We start from the raw sequence: 14,041 nt of genomic DNA on the forward strand, positions 1-14,041 counted from the left end.
GCAACCAACCTGTCGCAGGTGGGGCACAGCACATCAGCACTCCAGCTCAACAAGTCCTATCCTGACCTGTCTCTTCTGTCGCTCCTGGATTCAGAAACAGTCTTTCCAATTTCCCATACTGTCCCCTCCAATGGCACAACAAAGCTCTCTCATACCTTAAAGAATAACCGAGGATACTCAAACTCTTTGGCTAACAGGACAACCTGTCAAACATTGGAAAGAGACCTGTATGTGCCACTACGCTTCTACTATATGCTAGCCAAGTCCAACAAGTCACGCAGCAGAGGATGACGGCACCTTCTTGCATGTGGTGGTATATGGTTTCATGGGTGGGCCGAGAAAAAAATTAGACTGTGCTTCAGACATGGTGATTTTAACTTATTCATCCCATGAAGCCATGTATGGGCCCAATTAAACACTCCTGGAGTCTTCCACTTGGGATATAACTGGGGACTCACCACCATGAAGGTGCACACAAGAGGTGAGGCTATCAAGCAGGCGTAGTGCTATGCCAACACATGCCAAAGGAGTATCTCACCCTGCAGCTGCTCAGCATCCAAGTTTGCAAACTCCCAGAGGAACAGCAGAGGCATGAAGACACCACCCAAGCAAACACACTTCTCAGCATCTTCTAATGACAACCCAAGGCTGGTAATCCCCTTTGGTTTTAGGGTCTGACATAAATGTTCCTGTGTGAAGAACTGAGCAGAAGGTGCTTATTGACCTTAGATGGGTGAGAGGTTGGGATGCCTTTCCCTGACTCCAGCTACTTCAAACCCAGTACATGATTTGAACAGTCCCTTGGATGAGTGCACGTTGCTGAAGAACTCAAAACCCCCACTGCCAGCTGTCGCCGTGCTCATCCCATCAAGACAAACTACCAGCACTGCAGCAAGGTGGGACTCTGCAACATTGCTCTGTCCTGGGGTTCTCTGGGGGCTAATAGGATCTGTTCTCCCCTCCACAAGGTGTTTCAAGGCATCTCGCCCCATTAAAACAGAAAATGCAGTGTCGAGCAAGAGGATGAGTTTTGTCATCAGGTGGATCTCAAGGTCAGATTTCCATGCTGCCATCGTTAGGAGTCTTGGTATCCAGCGTGAAGGCCCCTGCATGAATGAAGAACACAACTGTGCAAATGGCCATGCCAGTGCCACGTGTGCCTACGAGACCGGCGCTCCTCCTCACACGTATTTTCTACCCAGGCATGCCTGTGCACACGCACACAGGACAGTGCCTGATCAAGCTTTGTGGGTATGCTCATAGGTACACGCACATGAATATGCACAAGTACACAGGCCCACTGCAAGCAAGCCATGCTTGCAGACAAGATTAAAGAGGAGACTACAACGTGGAGGCTGGAAATAATGACAAGCGCTTTCATCAGTAAAACCCCAATTACCCACCCTGAACACAGCCTCTCATCTCTACGGATAGTTATTACAGAGATGCCTTTATGGTGACCTGACTTCCAGAGAAAGGAGAGGAGCTGCCTTGCCTTTCCCATGTTTTATTTCTCCACGTCTTAGAGGAGAAACCTTTATCGGAAGCACACACCTCTGCACGCACATCACCGTGGCTGGTGGCTCCACTGGGGCCAGCCGTAACTGGGAGGTTGAAGGCACAAGCCTGTGACCAAGAAGCCTTTGAAACTCCAGCTGGTCTCCTCCCAGCATCGCTCACACAATTAATGCCATCAGGTCGCCTTTACCAATGCTTCATGGAAGATAGACATAGATGCTTCACGGAAGAAAGCAAAATTCTACTGCACAGAAGAAGAGACACCCTTCTATTTTAATTCTCCCAGTCCTAAAAAAGAAAAAAAAAGAAAAAAGAAAAAAAGAGGAAACACACCCCCCCTCTTTCCCCTTTTACATAAATATTGGATCTGAGCGCTTTATGCTCGTAAGAAGTTAAAAATAGGAAATAATACCAAGTCTATGTGCTGCATCTTTTATCAAAGCCTTTTATGAACATCAAACCAGCTCCTCTGCGCTCTTTTATACCTTCCTGCTGTCACTCACAATTCATAAAAGGGGACTACAGAGATACAAAGGGTAAAGCACTCCCCAGTGCTGTCACAGGGAACCAGTGATAAAAAAAAACAGCTTTTCCTCAAAGCTCTGAAATCTACGAGCAAATTTATGATGTAATGTCACTTTTAGCACAAAAGATGAATAATAGATATTCAAAATATAATAATACTTTCACAAGTAAACAATGCTTTGCAGTGTCAAAGACTTTCAGCGATGCTGTCAAGCCTTTGCAATCACCGCAACACCACCAGGAAGCAAACACTGCCAGAATAAACACATGTTTAACCAAAAGGCAGGGTCTCCCTGGCCAAACTCCATCTGCATTCTCTAGAGACACAAATCTAGAGCCCCTCTATAAAAAAGGGAGATATGGAGATTAACAAGATGAACCAGAAACTCTTCACACATAAACTTGAGTTTGACCCTGCCGTCTTTCTGAGACCTGTGATAAATCCAAACCTCCTCCCCATCTGTACAGTGAGCAGGCTTACGCTCACCTATATTCCAGAGATAGGAGCATTAATTAACTGCAACATTAAAGAAAACACATTTGAAAGATGGGAGCTGCTAGAATATTCATGACTCTTACCCAACCTGTTTATATAACTGGATATGGAGCAAATCCCCCATGCAAGCCATAGAGCACCATTTAGCCATTCAGCATCTTTTCCACAGAATGCAAATTCCACAACTTGCAGTCACCATTATTTTTTTTCCTGCCTTGCACATAAGAGTTAGGAATTTGAAGGGAGGAAGTGATAAACCTATGATAAAAATAAATTCCAGTGAACTTTCAGCATTATCCTAACCAAAAAAGAATTTCCTCCTTAGTCATCCACAGGCAGGCAGGGTAAGCCAGCTCCCTCATGAATTACAGAAAAGCGAAGGAAAAAAAAAAGTGCTTATCTGGAAGATTACTTCTCTTCCTAGTACCTCAGTATTTAATTTTTAAGTAGGCCAAAGGTCAAACGAAAACCACCTGATGCTGATGTAAATGCAGCTCTGGATAACACTGCACAGGGACACCAGCAGGAAGAGCTGCTCCTTGCAGAAATGAAAACTGAGCGATGGTGCCAGCATCGGGGAGGGTGATGGCATTTCAGCATCCATATGTCACAAGGATGCTGTCAGCTGGCAGGAGGGCACATCCATGCTGCGGAGGTGGCCAAGCTGAAAGGTGGCAAAAGCCCCCCTAGTCTGTAGGAAGCTGGGGCAGTGTGGGGGTCCCAGCATTGCTCAGCACCCCCAGTGAATGCCCCCAGCGCTCCCCTTTGACCAGGCAACCTGGGGTGTTGAGCCTAGGCTGTAGTCAGACCTCTCACCTGGACGGTGGGCAGGGGTCCACCTTCCTGAAGCACCAGGGCTGGGGTGTACCTGTACCTCACCCCTCAACTTGTCTATAGGCTCTTTGTTGCACAGAAGATAACAAGGAGGTGGCACAACGATCATTTCCTGCAAAGGCAGAGCCAGCAAAAACATCAGATCCTCAAAACATTGCCAGGGAAAAACCAGGAGGATGGGTGCAAGATTTGCTTCCAGCTCAAGAAACATTCTCAGAATAAAAAATTCCCCAAAACAGTATTTTCTGTTTCTGAACCGGGCTCCACAACACAAGACCAGAATATCGCCCTTGGTGCTGGGCTGGCCCCATGGCAGCTGCTCCTGCCTAGCAGTTTTTGTGTGCTGCCCAAAATCAGCAACCAGACCAACTTGGAGATGATTAAAACTTAATTACAAACTTCAGATCATGTCCTGTTCACAGCTTTGGGACGGTGCAAATCCTGCCACCTTCACCACCAGCCCCTCCAAGGGCCTCTCGCAGCCTTGGGATGCCAGCCAGCTTTGGAGGCTTTACATTTTCGTGGCATGAGACAAATTTCACTACGAGTTCCTCGGTATTAATCCACATAATACTGTTCACCAGATGGGAGCCCAAGAAAACAGCCTGTTGACACCTTCAGCCCTGCAGAGCTCCGCAAAGCAATGCAAAGGATCCGGGAGCCGAGCAGATACTCTCGCTTTAGCAATGATAAGTCTTGTGATAGTTCACTGCTGCTTTGCAACCTGAAGCAGCACAGTAAGTCAGCAGATAATTAAGTATTTCCTGTGCACAGCAAGCCGCAGATGCAGGCGCTCATGGAAAAACCAAAGATCACACATTAAGAAAGATCTTTAGTCTGAAAGTAATGACTATGATGCCTTAGTCAATATAAAGCATCGAGCAACATTTCAAAGCGACAGAGGACCATTCGACACATATTAGCAGGATTATTCTAGACCTTTAAAAATATGTATTTATTTACTTACAGAAATAGATAGAAACATGGCCCTGTGGATACCCAATTAGATGCCCCGCGATGAGGGCACGAAGTTTGGGCACAAATGGCACACACCAAGATTCTGTTAGTGAGCACCCCAAACGGGGGACAGACCCAAAGGAGTGAAAATACATACTACAAAAGGGGTTGAAGGTTTTAGCATAACCTAAGGACTGCACGCCACAATTAATTTGCTTTGCTTGGGTTGGCTCTCGCTGCTGCCTGGTGAGCAAAAGCCAAAATCCTCCAACCCATGGTCCTGGGGTCAACAGCAGCAGGATAAGCACAGGTCCATCAGCATCCCTCACCCATGGCACGCTCTCCTCCAACCCCCGTCCCAAGTTAGGACTGGGAAAGAAAGATGCAAGCAAAATTTCAGTGTCAGTGGCTTCAGCATTTTCCCCAAGCAGACAAAAAAGCAAATCCAAAGATTCAGGTGTAAATATTTTAAAAGCCACAAACACACTTCTGGCAGCCAAGAGAAGAATCTTTGAAGGCACTTACTTGCATCTGCTGCCCCCAACCCTTGCAAATCCAGCCTGCTGAAATGTGTAAGGTAGGTTGCCCACAAACTGAAAGCTGAAACTAGTTTCAGCCCCAATTCCAGAGCATTGGTAGTAATTTTAGAAGCAGGAAACCATCAAGCAAGAGATAGCACCTGTAGATTAAACCCTCTTCCTTTGCCAGGCTTCGATACATTCAACTCACGAAACTATAAAGTAAGACTCCCTAAAAAAAAACTTCACTGTCAAATTATTTTATAGCTTTGAGGTTATTTTTTTCCCTCTTAAACCAATAAATATTTGAAACTCCTTTATTTCCTGCCAGCTGGGGAGAGACTTGAAAACTTCAGCAAACCTGCAATTTCAGTGCTTGTCTGTGCTGGGCACTAAAAAATTCCTCTCGAGTGAGAGTGAGAGGCGTTAGTCATGACAAGAACATCCCTGCAATGTGCCAGGGCTGCTTTTCACTGTCATCCAACCATCATTAATGCCGAGTTAGCCCATCCATGATTTTTTACAATCAGTTATGTGCTTTTGAAGCACACACCCAAATAATTACCCTCACAAACGGCCAAACTGAAGCTTTTTGCATTTTTTTTTGATTAGTAACATGCACTTGCCCAGAGACCTACCCCCTACAGGGCATTCTGACCCAATGTTCTGCACCCTGATTGAAAAGTTATTTTACCAGCAAGTATTTTAAATGCTGATGGAGTTCATCTATTAACTAGTACCCAGAGATGCACCTGGCAGCCCCCAGCTCAGATGCTCACATTGACCAAGGGGGAAAACCCTTAAACTACGCTCCCTTTGAAGCTGCCCCACGTCTGTGCAGGATGAGACCGGCTCTGAACAAGACTGGAGGTGATTTTTCTTCCCTGTAAAAGACAGCTGTAGATTTGCAACCGAAACATCATTCTTTGCCAAGCTCTAACTCTCAGGTCACCCCCGGGCACCGGCAGCCTCTCAGGTGCCTGTGAGCCCTTGGGTGACTCCCTTTGTGAGGGGCGATGCAGAATGCAAGGTTTGGGGGGGCACATCTACCATGGCCTTCCTCCTTGCTCGCTGTCAGCTCAGACCGACGCAATGCAGAGGACAAGCACCGCTGGGGTGGCTCTAGGTTACCCAGGCAATGCCAAGCAGGCATCTCCAGAAGTACCAAAGCCACTGCACCGCTGGAGCAGAGCAACTGATACCCGTTTTCTGGGGTGACCTTGAGCACTGCTTGTACTCCAGAACTGTAGCCAATGCCTCTTCTTATCCTCAAGATCCATGAAGAAACCTGCGTGCCAGCGGTGATTACACCTCTTCTGGCTCTCTAAGCAAGAGGAAACCCGAAGGACTCCCTTCGCATCAAATTACAGATATGCTCTTCCTAAAAGATTGAGCAACAAGGGCTAGGAGACCAATAAACACATTTTGCACATATGCTCCAAGTCTTCTGGAGGTGTTCAAAGCTCTAATTAGGTTCTTCTTTGCCTGCAAGGAGGAAAGCCCAAGCTCCTAGTTACGTGCATACAGATAAAGCTCATTCAACCACCACGCACTGCTGACAAAGGACCTTTCACATCTTACAGGAACAACTGGAGAGCTGGTTTGCAACGTCTTTATCAAACAGCTGACAGCAAATATAAAAGAACTTCAGATATCAATGGTGTTTGCTGTAATTGAGATTAAAAGCTCACACTGCCAGTGATCCTTCTTTCTTAGGTGCCTTAGAAGCTGTTAGGAGCTAGTTAATAAAACACCAGGACTTCTGGCAATGGGAAAGGTGTGCTCTGTCTTCCTGAGAGAGAAAAATGGGCTGAACAATTTTCCTGATCCACCCACACAGCGGGGCTTGCCCACCCACGAAAGTTAATTCAGGTTAAGGAAGGAAAATTCTCATCTCCAAATGAGGGACTGAGACCCAAGCCAAAGACATGCTAAATCCTGGATTTTTAGTAATTTCTTGATTTGGTACTCTGGATCAGGAGACTCTGAGCCAAGGCCTCACCAGGGCTGCTCTACGGTGGTACCCACTGGTCTGCTCACCCACGGCCGGACCCTGCACAGTCCAGCCATGTCTCCCCTCTGGCTCCACCAGCAGAAGACCCAGCAAGGGCTGGGAGGAGAGTGGCATCCTGAAAGGCCCAAGCTATCCAGCCAAGAGCATCCGAGTGGACGATCCCAGCTCTACTGCCTAACAGGCAGCAGCGTATCAAACCTAAACTGCAAACCAGCATTTTGCAGCAAATCTCAATGAGAGCAGAGTTTGGCTTGGTAAGCCCAGGTGAATCTCAGCAGTGTTTATCTGGGCTTATTATATCATTTCTGTGTGCTGAAGGACAAAAAGCTAGGGCAGAAGAAAAAAAAACAAATACCACCATACAAAAAGTTATCACCTCTCACACGTGGACCCACGCAAGCAAATAGAATTATTTGGTGACTTTACCAGAGGTACAGATGAGTCACTGGAGAAGTCAGCTGCAAATATAGATTTCCTAACCACCCTTCCCTCTCGGACATCAGAGAAAGCCTTCAGACATACAAAAGAGGCATCATGCAGAAGAAATACAATCATTTTCCAGCATATTTTCTACATCACTTGAGCCAGACTGCAACATGCTGAGTGAGCAAAGCAGGAGCACAGTACAGCAGGGGGAAGTCAAATGCTGAATGTCCTGATCCCAGCGGATGCTTCTGCAGCAGAGCACAAAGCCCCAGCAAACAATGCTGGGGGTCTCCATCCTCAGCGAGGAGTGGGATCTTGCAGACGCTGCTGTGCTGAGCCTCCAGGCGGTCCTCCTGGAGAAGGTCCTGTCTTGCACATGACCTGTGCAGCATGCACAGGTGTTGACCAGTGACCATCCCCACCAACGTGGCGTGGCGCAAAGCTGCTTTTCACCTACCATGCCCAAATCCCTGTGGTTAATTCTAGCCTCTCTTACAGGCACGCCAGCACTTGAGTTCCCTGCTAGTTAAAGTGAAGAACCTTTTTATCCTCAATCTTTGTCTACCATCTCCATTTGGCCTACGGGTTGCAGTCAAATTCAAGAGCAAGGCAACCGATTTTGTTTCACCACACACATGCTCTACCCCCCACCCCCCACCCCATTTCCTTCCTTTAATCTGATGCAAAATTGCGCTTATGAAGCAAGAGCACGAAACTTTTAATGCCTCACAAATGCTGATGGGAATGCAGAATAAATGTATAGCAAAGCATTTTCAGCCCCTTCCCTTCAGCGCCTCCTGTATAGTAAAAGTAAGTTAAGCTAGATTCAAAGAGCTAACTTGTTCTCGACCCTGCAGAAGGAGCAATCTGTTCGCCAGCACACGTGAGCAGATTCAACCCAAACCAGCACAACTGCCAAAAAGGATGATTTTCACAGCAAATTGATACACACAGAGACCAACACAATGATCCAGTTCTGGTATTAGAGAAAACGAGAGGAGAAAGTTTGTCACCTTCACAAAAATATGTAACTCATTGTAAATGACTACAAAAACGCAAATTTCATTGCTACCATTACAGCTATTGAGTTATCCATGCCTATATTGAAGAGGAACAGTTTTGATTTTAAAATCAAAGCCATCTCCTTTTATAGGGAGTAAACGGTCCTCAAAAATAAAGTTCCTCAGCAGAAATACTGTTAAATTCAGAAGAGGAAAAATGGATTAAGCACTTGTGTCATCTCCTTTGAAACCAGCCGACAAGCCCGATAAGCTGACCCACAGGTGGCCAGTGCCAGCTGCGGGTTACAAACACAATGGGCAGCTGCCCGAGAGTGTGAGGTGATCCAGGAGGAGGAATAAGGAAGGACCAGCAGATACGAACACCTCCATCCCCCTCCTCAGGTGCAAGGCTTAGGTCAGGCATCAAAACCTCCAGGAGGAGCTGACCCCACCGCTCCACACAAACCTACATGGCAAGCTGGGTCTGCGTCCTAACGAGGCACAGCCCCCTGCACAGCATGGCACCAAGGACTTTGGAAGGTCTTACCTTTAGCAGAAGCTAGTAAAGAAACAAAATGATGGAACTCCTAAAGATCAGGAAAGCAAACTGGCTAGTGAGTGAGGCAAAAATCTGCATACCTGCAGGACATGAGTGCTGTCGTGCTGGAAAAGCTCTGGGAGAAAAAAACCCCATCCTTCTGCTGGGTAAAGCAATGGCTCCATCTTGAGAAAATGCCAAGGGGAGGTATTCCAGTAAGTGACCGGTTTGCTATAATCCTCAGGACAGAGGTGACCCAGGAAAACACAGGGTAAAAAGACAGTAGGAACTTCCAGATGCTTCTATCCACAGCCAACATTTTCCAGAGGGTTTTGGGGGTCCATACATCCCATGATCCTAAAAATCCCTGGGAACTACCAAAGGATCACGCTGCCGGGCTCCTCCAAACGCTACTCCTGACTGGCGGGAAGCATGGGGCTGGGACCTTCAAAGAGAGGAAAGGGACAGGCCGTTACATGACAGCTCTCAGCACGTTGGACAAGGCTTATTCCCATGCAAACTCAAAGTAAGGAGTTTTTAAGGTTTGGGTTTTTTCTTTGTTTGTTGGATTTTTTTTCAGTTTGCATGGTTTATTTAAGTGAATGTCACACTGAGCACAGGCACACCATGGGGCCACCTCCAGAACCCTCACAAGTGCCAGGTGATGTGAAAGGAGGAGAACAAGCCAGCAACTGAAAAAAAGTTGTCACCTAACTAATCCTTCCAAAATCCATTTTTTTTTTTTTTTTTTTTTTTTTGGTCAGAGGAAAGGAGACAGTTTTCCTCCCCTCTCTTTTTTTTCCACCCCTTCTAAACCTGATGAGATATTTTCTCCACCAGGGAAGAGAAGGACAGAAAGGGCTGTAAGGCAGCAGGTCAGTAGGACCACCTGCCTTCCCAATTTCAGGGGAAAATACCCATCCACCATCAGAAGCATCACATCGTCAGGAGTCCACGCCGAAGTCCGGCACAATCCATCAGCGGGATCCTACCTCCGGCACCTCAGAAACTCGCAGCTCCTACATACAACAGCTCTCCCTGACCTCCTACCAGGCAGAGACACACTTCCCACTCCTACGTTCAAAGAAAATAAACACATCCCAAAGTAGCTCAAAATACCCAGGAAATTAGTCATATAGATTCTAGTATTTGATGTATATAAATACCATCATAATGGAGAGTGTGTGTTAGTTATTGGGGGTTTTTTGTTTAATCTGATCTTACTAATTGTGCTGGGAATAGGGTTGCTGGGATTTTTGTTTGTTATTTTAAGATAAGAAAACTGTCACACAAACACAGGTGATTGCCAGGCCCAGAAATAATGCCTAACAAGCACTGAAGGGAAAATCAAATAACTCTTTGCCTGACATTGCTTTCTAGTTCATCTGTAATAAAAACAGCAGAGAGCAGCTGAGAGCCAAAAGTTGGGAATTTTTTTTCGCTTTGTTTTAGCTGCAGCAGCACAGGAAGGTGGTATCATCGTGCAATGTAACCAAGCAGAGGAGCGATGAAAGTGCAAGCAAATAGATCAAATAGCACAGGGTTAAATAAAAGGTGTGATAATCATTTGTTTTGCTAATTGTGTCAATAAATCCTATCTATCCTCAAACAGGAGAAACGTCATCAGATATTTAAAAGGAAAAAAAACACCAAGTGACTGTACAAAACCCCATCATTTTTCCCCAGATGCCCTCTCTTTAAAGGGTTGATCGGGAGAACCACGTGTTTATTTTAAATAAAATTCCACTGGCTTTGATCATATTTAAATCACCTCCAATACGAAGTCTGCTTTGAATCAAAACTTCCTCCCCTCTAGGGAAAACGACAAAAATTGCCTTCTCTGCAGTAAAGATGCAGCCTTACCACAACCCAAGCTAACCTGGCTTGCGATGCCACCAACGGGACTGGATGACATGGTTACTCATGAAAATCCAGTGTCTTTGCAATGTGTTTGGGTTGTTAACTAGAAAACCCAGCACGCCAGTCGTACAGGGCAACTGGAAGTCTGCAGACAGGCTCACAGATGAAGCTGCAGTTGAAGTCTGCTAATTCATGGGAAAAAAAATCTGAATTACTTTGCCCTTGCTTCTAAGGTTTTTTTTCCAGTGATGGGGAGAGCTAGGAAATGTAATATTCCCTAACCTCCCCCCTCCTTAAATGAACTGAAGCTGGAGAAGGTCTGACCCAAACCTCTAAGCTGATGAAAACATTTTGGAAAAGGACTCAAGTCCCCCCAAAATAACTCCCATCCCACCAATTACACAGCGAACCTCAGCCACTTTGATGACTGTATGACACTCAAAGCACCTGCAAAACCTGTTTCTCTACTGCAAGAGCACCTGCCTAAAATCCTTGAGCTAACGATTTTCTCTATAAGCCAACTACCTGTAAAATATGAGCACGCAAACAGAGATAAATCTCTGTCACCAGAGAAATGAGGCTTGCCCCATAGATCCAGCCTCTTGACGTGCTGTGCCCGGAGCGGCAGCAGGGCTTTTTGTCCCAGCTCCACCACGGATGTGTCAATATGTACTTTGCTCACTTCTCCTGGGAGACGAGCCCAACGGTTCTCACTGTCCAATGAGCAAAACCATAATTTTCTTGTTTTCTTCCTTTTACTGCTCCCCCCACTTTGCATATACCACACCACTCACATCACTCCCATCAGCTGCCTTCAAGCCCAGCTGGGTGGCAGCAGGACCCAAGGGCTATGGAAGAGCATCTTGCCCACATCATGTTTTTACATAAACGTATGGGCTTTTCTAGTCAGGTTATAAGGGCTGGGACAACTGATAAACCAATGTCAGGTGATTAATGTTCATTTTAAGCATCTTTCTTCATGGCACAGAAGATCCTCAGCACCTTTGACCCCTGGACATAAGGAGAAGACACTGTCTCAGTGCTTCCCTGTTTGGGATGAAGTTCAAACTCTCATACCCAGGACAGAAGCCTGAAAAGTCAACTTTCCAGTTTCTTGGACTCTACCCTCAGAATGTGCCAGGTTGTTAAGGCTAAGCACTCTGCCTGCTACGATGATCTTACCTCCATGTTCAGCTGACTGCACTCCAGGCTCTCGGCTGCCTTCTGCTTCCCCTTCCAAATGGGAGGGGGTGTCTTCCTTGCAGTTTGCCTACGACTATTGCCTAACACCAACACTTCAGATCTTGCCCTAAATAATGTACTGAAGGTCATGCAGTAGGTTGGCAGCAAAGCCCTGAAAAACATTCAGATTTTGCAAGTCATGGGCCAGCACTTGAAAAACACATTCACCCTCCCCATCCCTTGATGAGGAATAACTCCATTACTCATACACAACAAGGGTTCAATCAGCCACACGAAGAAAACATGATGTGCTGAGCACATGTCCAGCTCTGAGCAAATGAGGCATGAGCCTCAACCCGGAGAGCAGCCCTCTGAGCCCACGGCTCCTCTCCAAGGGCAGCAGGAACAAGTCAACATGAGCTGAAGAAAACCAGCAGCAAGCAAAGCATGCCCTGCTACAGAGAGCCCCCGAATGATTAATAACCACATGAAAAAAGTTAAGAGACTCATTAATAATTAGTTAAGAAATACAGGGGGCAAGAGAGAAAAATAAGGAGTTCCACCTGCTAAATTCTGACCATTAAAGAGTCCCAAGTGCAATGGCTCATTTTAAAAAACAAAGAGTGTTTTCTGTGCCTGTGTTTTTTGTTTTGAGGACAGGGCTGTTTTTTCCACTTCAGCATGTTCATTACAGCCCAGCCATGTGAGTTAAGTGCAGTAAGGGACCTGTTAAACCTCATGATCTGCTATAGTAAGATCCAGCAGTGACTTTATTATGGGCAAGAATGCAACTGGGGTCGTTCGCCGCCACTGCTCCATCCACCCACCAGGCACTGCAGGCAGCATGCACTCAGTTTGCTGACCTGACACCAAAATCCCCTCCTAAATACAAGGTGAACATCCCAAAATGGTTTCACTACATCCCCATGCAGAAAAACTTTTCCAGGTGCAGAGATCGCTTATCAAATTCAATGCTACCCAGCAGAAGAAGACAAAAAGAAAAAAAAAGAAAAGAAAAAAACAGGTCATTTTAAGCAAACGGTTGCAGGTGTATCTGCTGAAAGGCAGCAGTTCACTATTAGTGGGTATCTCAGCACAGGGGAATGGTTTTCTCCTGGTTTGCTGAGCCAAGGCAGGCTCAGCACCAGCACCTGCGGAAGGAAGAGGGCAAAATCAAACCCAGACTGTCCCCTGCAATGACATCCAGCTGGTGAATCAGCACAAGTCCTCTCCAAAACCTCCGCTTGGCTGTTACCTCCCCGTTCTCAGGCATCTAACTTTTAAAGAGCTACAGACTGAACCTGGCATAGCAGGAGAGTGGCAGATCAGGGGGGTTGAGGTCAACAGGACTTCTGTTTTGTATCAGTGAGGAAACATGAACTTGTTTACTTTATGGAGTCATGGAAGGACACCGGTAACAGTCTCTCCTACCATACGTCTATAATATTTACACCTTTATAACATGAGAAATAAACAAAACCCTAAACAGTCCTGCCCACCCCACCACCAACCACCACCCACTTGAGAAAAAGACAAAAAAAAAAAAAAAAAAAAAGAAAAAAAAAAGGCTGCTCCTTTTCCTCCTCACTCAGCAACAGCAATTTCATGGAGTAACCTGACTGCTTTTGAGGGCTTCACAAGCTTGGCCAGCAGCCACATCCCAGGCAGTCTCTAGAGCTAGGGCTTTTGCTCCTCGATCAAAGCAACTATGGCTGGGACATGACTAATGAGGGGAGGGCACTTCACAGATGTTCCGCTGTGACCAGGAGAAGACACATGCACACCCAATTAGCAGTGAAAATCAGGAAGACTATTACAGTTTGCTCATTAACCCCTGGAGTTGGTAAACTTGCATCAGAATCTGATGTACTCTTTGTAATACAACCCACTGTTTGTACTACAGAGTATTTTAGGAAAACATGGTGGAGGCAAGAACCATTTATCATGTCCCACCCTACCATTTTTCATCCTTAAAGCCAGTTCCTTCCTGCGAACTCCAGCCGAAAGATGTTTGAAGGAGAAAGACAAGCACAGAACAATTGCCCGGCAGATTGGGCTCTCCAACCTACACTCCACTCAAAGACAAGTCATTTGATAACCCAACGTGCAACATAAAAAATGCTTCCAAGAACTGCTGACTCTTGTAATAGTTCCACAAGAAAGTCCACCTTT

The 14,041-nt window shown here is 46.1% G+C and overlaps 1 long non-coding RNA gene across 10 annotated transcripts in view; it reads right to left on the reverse strand.

The window, feature by feature from the left end:
• LOC114015953 (uncharacterized) overlaps positions 1–14,041 on the reverse strand; it is a 142,065-nt gene that overhangs the window by 95,609 nt on the left and 32,415 nt on the right. For 9 of the 10 annotated variants that reach the window (XR_008731213.1, XR_008731219.1, XR_008731221.1 and 6 more), the window contains one exon: positions 8,929–9,272. The exons of the other annotated variant lie outside the window; for it this stretch is intronic. This is a non-coding gene — a long non-coding RNA (uncharacterized LOC114015953). The remainder of the gene's footprint in view (positions 1–8,928; positions 9,273–14,041) is intronic. 10 annotated transcript variants of the gene reach the window in all.

The sequence above is a fragment of the Falco cherrug genome, chromosome 3, assembly GCF_023634085.1.
Source record: "Falco cherrug isolate bFalChe1 chromosome 3, bFalChe1.pri, whole genome shotgun sequence".
Classification (NCBI taxonomy): domain Eukaryota; kingdom Metazoa; phylum Chordata; class Aves; order Falconiformes; family Falconidae; genus Falco; species Falco cherrug.